The following is a 10049-nucleotide window of genomic DNA, read 5'->3' as shown; positions in this document are numbered from 1 at the left end:
GACCAGGCTGGCCTCGAACTCAGAAATCTGCCTGTCTCTGCCTTCCAAGTGCTGGGATTAAAGGTGTGGGACACCACCGCCCGGAGCATGGGGTGCTTTGTGAAAGTGAGAGGAACTCAGGGGCCTAGTCCAAGAGATGGGGGTCGGGGGGCATGTGGCCTCACAGGGCTGGCAAGTTGGCAGTGAGTGAGTGAGATCACCTGGCACAGGGACTAGCTCTAGAGAGCTGTTGGCAGCAGCAGGAGTGCAGAAGTGTGGCCTGACCCCGCTGAGAGTTGGTGGCTTCAGTTTTTAAGTTTTCCCACAACAAGAAGCAGTCAAAGAGAACTCTTAAAATTTATAATAGGTATGCTGAAGTATAGCTTTCCACAATAGATGTCTACTGGCAGTGTGGTGGTAAGGGAGGACTCACTTTTCTTTAAGGGGCTGGCCACAAAGAGTTTGACTACGCTCCAATGACTATATGGACAACACAAATTGAATTTTTCAGAATCTTTTTTTGTGGAGGAGACCTTAGGGCAGATGGTGGATCTGGGAGTACTGGGAAGTACGAGTAATCAGGATGCGTTATGTGAAATTCTCAAATAATCATTAAAAATATTATGTTAAAACAGAAAAGTTTTAGAAGAATTTTAATCCTGCAACATGTCTCCTCTGGCATGGAATCACATCCAAACACCTTGTAGATCTGTGTTACCTGGCTGGAATGACAAGCCTTTAATCCCTCTGGAATGCAGACATGCCCTTAACCCCTTTACACACCTTTAATCCCAAACAATAAAGGTGAAGTTTGTTTGTAGAAGGAAACAGCCATGTTTGAAAGTGACATCTAATTGAGGGACAGCCAAAATGATGAATCAGAGAAAGATTTGACAGAGTCAGAGCTAGGATATACCAAGCCTTCACTAGAACAGCACAGGAAAGAGAAGCTGTTTAAGAGGAGCACAAGGGGAGAGGGTTCAGTGAGTTGGCAGTCAGTTTAGAGAGAGTGCAGTGGAATTCAGGTCAGTCAGTGAGTTGGGAGCCAGTGCAATACAGTGGAAGTTGAGTTCATTTGTGAGTTCATGCAGTTCACTGCAGGTCAGCAGAGGCAGTTGAAGTCAGAGAATAAGAAGGAGTGCCCCTTACTGCATTCCACGTGATCACTAGAGAGGGTATATATTTATAGGATATTTTACTTGGGGTTAGAAAAATTCCAGCTACACCAGATCCACCAATTGAGTCACATAGGAGAAGAGCTGTTACAAATTCTCTTGGAATGCTGGTGGGCAGAAGATGATGTCCAGATTATGAAACTAAGGAAATAAGAGGACTACCTTTTATCTGTAGAGTCAATCAGAGAGTAAGGAGGACACAGTGAGAATTAGTAAATGAAAGTCTGATTATTTCACTAAACTCAGTTTAATGTTTGCATATAAACAAGTACATATAGTTGGATTAATAAAATCACACATATGACATATAAATTACTAGTCTCAATTTTCAGGAAGAATAATAAAGTTTGAAGGAGTAAAATCAGATTTTCAAAATTAATCAATTTAGTAAGAAAACTCTGGATCCAGCTATTTGCAGTATCAATTTGTGAGTTCTCCTACATCTACATTTGATTTTCTACTACATAATAATAGTACAGTTTTTATCTTTAAGTACAGGATTTGTATTGGAACAAATATTTGTGTTCAAAAATCTTTCATATGTTCATGTCTGAATAAACTAGATTAAAAAAATCACAAGTTCTATCAATTTCATCATTTCTATTCAACCGTCCATATTCAAGAACACTAACTCTCAAAAACTGAAAGCAGAAATCAAATAAACAGAGTTTTACTTTTTCATCAATTTATTTATTCACTTTACATTCCAATCATAGCCCCCTTCCCTTTTCTCATCCCAGTCCCACCCTTACAAATCCTTCCACCACCACCCCCATTACTCACTTCCTTTCTTCTCAGAGAAGGGGAAACCCCGTGGGTACCATCACATTCTGGGAAATCAAGTTGCAGCAGGACTAAGTGCATCTTTTCCCACTGAGGCCTAACTAAGCAGTCCAGCTAGGGGAAAAGGATCCAGTGGCAGGCAACAGAGTCAGAGACATCTCTGCTCCAATTTTTAAAAGGCCCACATGAAGACCAAGCTTCATATCTGCTACAAATGTGTAAGAGGCCTAAGTCTAACATAAGCATACCCTTTGGTTGGTTTGGTTGTGAGCATAGCAGAGTATCAATAATAGTGTCAGGGGCTGGCTTTCTCACACAGGATGGGTCTCAAGTTAAGACAGTCATTGGTTGGCCTTTCCCTCAATCTCTGCTCCATCTTAATCTCTGTACATCTTGTAGGCAAAATAAATTTGGGGGTGGTTGGAAGGGAAACCAGGAAAGGAGATATCATTTGAAATGTAAATAAAGAAAATATCTAATAAAAAAACAAATTTGGGGTTGAAGGTTTTGTGAGTGGATTGATGTCTCCCTTCTACCACTGTAAGTCCCACATGACTACTGGAGGTGGCCACTTCAGTCCCAGCTGATAAGAGCATCAGCTAAGATCACCACCATAGACTCCCAGGAGCTTCCTCCATCCCAGATCTCCGGCTAGTCCCAGAGATGCCCCCCATCAATTTCTGTTCCCACATGCAGTCCTCTCCTGCCCCCACCTCTCCCTGTACCTGATTCCCATTGCTGTTGCCCTCCTCACCCCCTTTTCCACCCAGTTTCCTCCCTTCATTGATCTCAGATGTCTATTTTATTTCCCCTTCTGAGTGAGATCCATATATCTTCCCTTGAGCCCTCCTTATTAGTTTCATTGGGTTCATAGTAGTGTGGTTATCCTATTTTTCACGTATAAGTGAATACATGCTGTGTGTGTCTTTCTGGATCTGGGTTACTATACTCAAGATGTTACTTTCATTTTTCTTTTTTTTAATTTAATTTTGTTATTCTTTTTTTTATTCACTTTGCATCCTGCTCACTGCCCCCTCTCGGCCCCTTCCTCCCACAATCTTTTCCCCCATTTGCTCCTTCCCTTCTCTTCTGAGTGGGTAGACCCTCCTAAATATCCACCAACCCTGACACATCAAATCTCTTCAAGGCTAGGAGCATCCTCTCCCACTGAAGCCAGACAAAGAAGCCCAGCTAGAAGAACATATCCCACAGACAGGCAACAGCTTTGGGGATAGCACCCTTTCCAGTTGTTCAGGACCCACATGAAGACCAAGCCGCACATCTACTACATATGAGCAGGGAGGTCTAGGTCCATACTATGTATGCTTTTTGATTAGTGGTTCTGTCTCTGAAAACTCCAGGGTCCAGATTAGTTGACTGTGTTAGTCTTCCTATAGAATTTCTATCTCCTTTGGGACTGGAAATCCTTCCCCCTATTCTTCCATAAGAGTCCCCAAGCTCCATTCACTGTTTGGCTGTGGGTGTCTGTATCTGTCTGAGTCAGCTGCTGGGTGGAGCCTGTCAGAGGACAGTCATAATAGACTCCTGTCTGCAAACATAACAGAGTATCCTTAATAGTGTCAGGGATTGGTGCTTGCCCATGGGATAGGTCTCAAGTTGAGCCACTTATTGGTTGGCCATTCCCTCAACCTCTGTTCCATCCCCTGTCCCTACATTTCTTGTAGACAGGGTAAATTTTGAGCCAAAAGTTTTGTGGGTGGGTTGGTGTCCCTATCACTCAACTGGGATTCCTGTCTGGATATAAGAGGTGGCCACTTTAGGGTCCATATTGTAGGACAATGAATCAAGCCAGGAAACTGAGTAAGGTTGAGCGAGTCTGAGACCTCAGCACCCAGGCACCCATCTGAGACAGTAGGCATCTCCCTGCTCTCTACTAGATTCCTGGACCAGAACACATGACCACATCCCCCACATCAGTCACATTGACCAGAACAGAGTTCTCCATGCTAACGAAGTATCTAGAAGCCCCAAGGGTTTAGCCAATAAGCTTCTCTTCCCCAGACATTTAATCTCTGGTATACTCTGAGGAGTTGATATGTACCCATTTTCCACGATGAACAATCAATAAGCAGTTTGGAACCAAGGACTGTCTCTTTCATCAAGAACCACCATGGGGAGCATGGAGAAGTCTTTGCCTACCAAGCTTAGCTGCCTAAGTCTCCTAAGGCCGTTCTGCACTCCCAGACAACCACTAAGCTAAGGACAGTTGCAAATAAGCTAAGCTAGAGTTTCACATTCCTCCAGCTCTAGCCTTGCCCTCCTCAGCAACGGGGTGACTGGATTCCCAGGAGTCAGAGAACACCAGCTTCAGCCTCCCACATCCTAGACTGCATTTTCCCACCCCCTGAGCAGTGCATTGCTCAAGCCTAGTACTTGACAGCTGCAGCTCAGGGCAACTGCATTCTAACATGTCTGCATTACACCTGCTGAAGCAGCATGACCCACTCCCCAGCAGCAGGGCAAAATTTGGACACATACAAATCCTCAATGCTGTGAGTCACAGATAAGGTCACCCCCATTGATTCTTATCCCAAGTCTCTGTCACATCCTGGATCAACCTCATCAGTTGCAGATTTCCATTCAGTCTCGTGGCCATCTGGCAATCTCTCCTGTCCTCCCCATACCTGACAGGATATTTTCTAGTTCCATCCATTTGCCTACAAATTTCATGATGTTTCTGTTTTTAAGAGTTGAATAGTGTACCACTGTGCAAGATGTACCACATTTTGTATGTACATTCTTCAGTAGACATCTAGTCTTTTTCCCATTTCTGGATATGATGAATAAAAACCTGCTATGAACATAGTTGAGAAAGTGTTCTTGTGGTATAGTGAGGCATCCTTGGGGTATATGCCCAGCAGTGGTATAGCAGGGTAGAACTACTCCCAATTTTCTGAGAATCTGCCAAATTGCTTGTGCAAGTTTGCACTCCCACCAGCAGTGGAGGAATGTTCCCCCTTGCTCCACAGCCTTGCCAGCATGTGCCTTGAGTTTTTGATCTTAGCCATCTGATGGGTATAAGGTGGAATCTCAGAGTCCTTTTTTATTTACATTCACCTGATGACTAAAAATGTTGAACATTTCTTTATGTATTTCTCAGCCATTAGAGATTCTTCTGTTGAGAATTCTGTTTATCTCTGTACCCCATTTTTAATTGGGTTACTTGATTTGTTGGTGTCTAATTGAGTTCTTCATATATTTTGGATATTAGTCCTCTGTCAGATGTGGGGTTGGTTGTAGGACTGTGAAAGGCAGCTTATTTTCTGGTCAAGCTAGGATTAAACCCCAGAGACCCAGCAGATAACTGCAAGAGACAGAAGGTGTTTGCCTGCTATGCTCCTAAATACCAGGCCTCTGACATGAGGCCTCAGTTCTCCATAATTCTGTGGCCATCAGTCACGAAGGGCAATGCCCCAAGCCCCTCAACAGGTAGAAGATGTGACGACAGATCACGCGGCTTCAAGGCAGAGCTCCATTTTAATGAAGCACCTAATGATCTGGAGAGCGTAGCCAATTAAGCTTCCCTTCTCAGACACTCCTCCCTGCAAAAGGTATTTAATCTCAGGCCTGCCCTGAGAAAGTGGGATAAGGTTTCACGCATCACAACTCTCTGCCATAACAATAAATGCTTTAAAACCATGGACTGCCTCTTCTCATTGGGATCCACTGTGCTGGGGCTATGGAGCAGGTCTTCCTTTAAAGAACTGAGCCTAATCTCACACAGGGAGCCTCTCTGTGTTTCCAGCCATGGTCACCACCAAGCCATCTGCCCAAGCAAGCCAAGGACACTGTCCCCTCAAGAACCAGCCGGAGCTCTCCTCCTGCCCTTTGCCCTTCGGCTCCAGGCTAGAGTCAGCCCATGGGCCTCCCACTCCATTCTCAGCTATTCTGCACCATTTAGCGGCTATCCCTGTTCTCCACAGGAGCCATTCCCTGGGGAGCTCAGACTGTGCCTCCTCACCCCCGGAGCAGGAATCCTGCAGCTTCTCACAGTCTATAGAACCCACCAGGCATCATTGTGCGGTGTGCGCAGTCAAACTTTCGGCTTGGTAAAGATCTTTTCACAAAGTGTAGGCTGCTGCTTTGTCCTATAGATAGTGGTCTTAGCCTTGGAAAAGCTTTTCAGTTTCATAAGGTCCCATTATTAAGGTGTTAAGGTATTGATTGTTGATCTTAGTGCCTAGGCTATTGGTGCTCTCTTCAGGAATTTGTCTGCTATGTCAATGTGTTCAAGGCAGCTCCCCTCATTCTCTTTGATTAGATTTAGTGTGTCTGGTTTTATGTTGAGGTCTTCGATCCACTTGGACTTGACTTTTGTGCAGGGTAATAGGTATGGGTTTATCGGTCTTAACTGGCTTTTTCAGAGACTTGAAGTTCTGGCCACACAGGTCTTTCACTTGCTTGGTTATAGCTACACCAAGATATTTTATATTATTGTAGCTATTGTAATGAGTGTTGTTTCCCTAATTTCTTTCTCAGCCTGTTTATTAACTGTATAAAGGGAAGCTACTTTTTTAGTTAATTTTGTATCCATCCAGTTTGCTGAAGGTGTTTATCAGCAGAAGGAGTTCTCTGGTAGAATTCTTGGAGACACTTATGTATGCTATCATATCATCTTCAAAGAGTGATACTTTGACTTCTTCCTTTCTCCTTTGTCCTATTGCTCTAGCTAGAACTTCAAGTACTATGTTGAATAGATACAGAGAGTGTAGGCAGTCTTGACTTCTCCTTGATTTTAGTGGAACTGCTTAAAGTTTCTCTCCATTTAATCTAATGTTGGCTTTTGGCTTGCTATGTATTGCTTCTATTATGCTTAGGTATACACCTTGTACCCCTGATCTCTCCAAGACAATCTTTATGACAATGCCATAAAGGGGTGTTAGATTTGTCAAAGGTTTTTTCAGCATCTAATTAAATGATCATGTTATGGTGGATTATGTTGATGGATTTTCATATACTGAACCATCCCTGAATCCATGAGATGAAGCCTACATGGTGGGTGATACTTTTGATGTGTTCTTGGATTCAGTTTGTGAGTGTTTTATTGAGTATTTTTGCATCGATGCTCATAAGAGAAACTATTCTGATATTCTCTTTCTTAGTTGAGTCTTTGTGTGGTTTAGACATCAGGGTGACTCTGGCCTCATAGAATGAATTTTTCTGTGTTCCTTTCTATTTTGTGGAATAGTTTGTAGAATGTTGGTATTAGCTCTTCTTTGAAACTTTGGTAAAATTCTACCCTGAGCTTTGTGGGAGGGAAAGGGGAAGACTTTTAATGACTGCTTCTATTTCATTTAACTTTGGTAATTGGTATCCATCTAGAAAATTATCCATTTCATATAACTTTTCCAATTTTGAGTAGTGCAGGGTTTTGAAATAAGACCTAATAATTTTCTGAATTTCCTCAGTGTTTTTTGTTATGTGCCCCTTTTCATTTCTAATTTTATTAGTTTGGATATTGTCTTGCTGCCTTTTAATTAGTTTGGCTAAGAGTTTGTCTATCCTGTTGATTCTCTCAAAGAACCAGCTCTTGCTTTCATTATTTGTATTGTCCTCTTTGTTTCTAATTTATTGATTTCAGACCTGTGTTTCATTGTTTCCTGACCTCTACTCCTCTTGGGTGTGTTTGCTTCTTTTTTCCTAGAGTTTACAGGTGAGCTGTTAAGTTGCTAGTATGTGATCTCTCTAATTTAATTTTTAAGGTGCTCAGTGCTATGAACTTTCCTCTTAGCACCGCTTTCATTGTGTCCCATAGGTTTGGGTATGTTGTACCTTCATTTTTATTGAGTTCTAGAAAGTCTTTAATTTCTTTCTTTAGTTCTTCCCTAGCCAGTGGTCATTCTGTAGCACACTATTCGATTTCCATGCATTTGTAGGCTTTCTGCTGTTTCTGTTGTTGTTGAAGTCCATATTTAATCTATGATGATCTGATAAGATGCAAGGAGTTATTTCCATTTTCTTGTATCTGTTGAGGCTTGCTTTGTGACTGAATATATGGTCAATCTGTGAGGTGCTAAGAAAATGGTATATTCTTTTGTGCTCTGTTTAGTTTCTGTCTTGATGACCTGTTCATTGGTGAAAGTTGGGTATTGAAGTCTCCCACTATTAATGTATAGGGTTGATATGCAATTTAAGCTTTAGTAATATTTCATTTAAGAGCATTAAGGGTGCCCTTGCATTTGAGACTTAGATGTTCAGAATTGGTCATGTCATCTTGGTAGATTTTTCCTTTGATGACTATGAAATCTCCTTACCCATCTCTTTTAATTAATATTGGTTGAAAGTCTATTTTATAAAGCATTATAATGTTTAATCCAGCTTGCTTCTTGAGACTGCTTGGAAAACTTTTTTCCAGTTATTTACTCTGAAGTAATGTATATATTTGTTGTGGAGTTGTGTTTCTTGGATACAGCAGAATAATTAATCCTGTTTTCACATCCATTCTATTAGCCTCTGTCGTTTTATTTCAGGAAAAACTGAGGAAATATTGAGATATAGTAATGTGATATTGATAGATATTAATGACCATTGACTGTTAATTCCTGTTACTTCGATCTTTGTGGTGTGGTGTGGTGTGTGTTTGTGTGTGTGTGTGTGTGTGTGTGTGTGTGTGTGTGTGTACATATACATGCTTCCCTTTTGTTTTTCTTGGTGTGACATTATTTATTTCCTTTACTTTCTTGGGTGTGGTTAACCTCCTTAGGTAGGAGTTTTTCTTCTAGAATTTTCTGTAGGGCTGGATTTGTAGATAGATATGGTTTAAATTTGGTTTTGTCTTGAAATATCTTATTTTTTCTATCTGTAGTAATAGTGGATATAGTAGTGTAGGTTGGCATATGTGGTCTCCTTAGAGGCTGTAATTCATCTGTCCAGGACCTTCTAGCTCTTGGAGTCTCTGTTGAAAATTTGGGTATAATTCTGATAGGTCTGCCTTTGAATGTTACTTGGCCTTTTTCCCTTACAGCTTTTAATATTCTTTCATTGTTTTATAGATTTAGTGTTTTGATTATTATGTGCTGGTAGAATTTTCTTTTTTGATCCAATCAAGTTGCTGTTCTGTAAGCTTCTTGTATGTTTCTTTAAGTTGGAGAATTTATCTTCTATGATTTTGTTGAAAATATTTCCTGGGACTTGGAGATGTGACTCTTTGCCTTCTATTCCTATTATTTTTATGTTAGGTATTTTTATAGTATCCCAGATTTCCTGAATGTTTTGTGTTAGAAATGTTTTAGATTTAACATTTTCTTTGACTGATAGATATATCTTCTTCTACGCCTGAGATTCTCCCTCCCACCTCTTATATTCTCTTGGTGATGCTTGCAGCTTCTTCCTGTTCTATTCCCTAGGTTTTTCATCACCAGGATTCCCTTAGTTTGTATTTTCTTTACTGCTTCTATTTATAGTTTCAGGTCTTTAATGGTTTTATTCATTTCCTTCACCTGTTTAATTGTACTTTCTTATATTTCTTAAGGTATTTATCCATATCTTTTCTTAAAGGCCTCTATTGTCTTTATAAGAGTGGATTTAAAGTCATTTTCTTGGGCTTCAGGTGTGTTAGGATATCCAGGGCTTGCTGTAGTAAGATAGTGCTGCTCTTGAGATGCCATAATGCTCTGACTCTTATTGATTGTGTTCTTTCACTGGCCTTTAACAATCTGGTTGTCCCTGGATGCTCCTGGTAAAGCCAGTATCCAGAGAAGTGGCCCTAAACTGGATGTTTCTTGTACATCTGGGCTTGGATGAATAGCCTTGGGCTAGACAGTGGTACTCGGGGAAGTGCACCTCTCAGGACAACTGGGTGTACACCAGGTGACTCAGTGGGCAGTGGATTGGGGTGGGAAGGGAACTAACCTGGATGTGCCTGGTGCAGCCTGCCTGGTAAAGGTGGAGGAGAGCTCAGACAATAGAGCTATGGGGACAGCAAACAGATCCAGATATCTGGGCATGCTCCAGGGTATCCCCTGGTAGGCTGGGGTTGACTTTTTGAGTTCCTGAAACTAACAAAAGTGATTTCCAAAAAAAGTTGTAATAATTTTATTTTCTTTTTTTTAAGTTTTATTGCATTATGATGAGAAAAGTTACATTATTTCA

This window comes from Mastomys coucha, unplaced genomic scaffold, assembly GCF_008632895.1.
Source record: "Mastomys coucha isolate ucsf_1 unplaced genomic scaffold, UCSF_Mcou_1 pScaffold9, whole genome shotgun sequence".
Lineage (NCBI taxonomy): Eukaryota > Metazoa > Chordata > Mammalia > Rodentia > Muridae > Mastomys > Mastomys coucha.
This window is presented reverse-complemented; position numbering follows the sequence as displayed.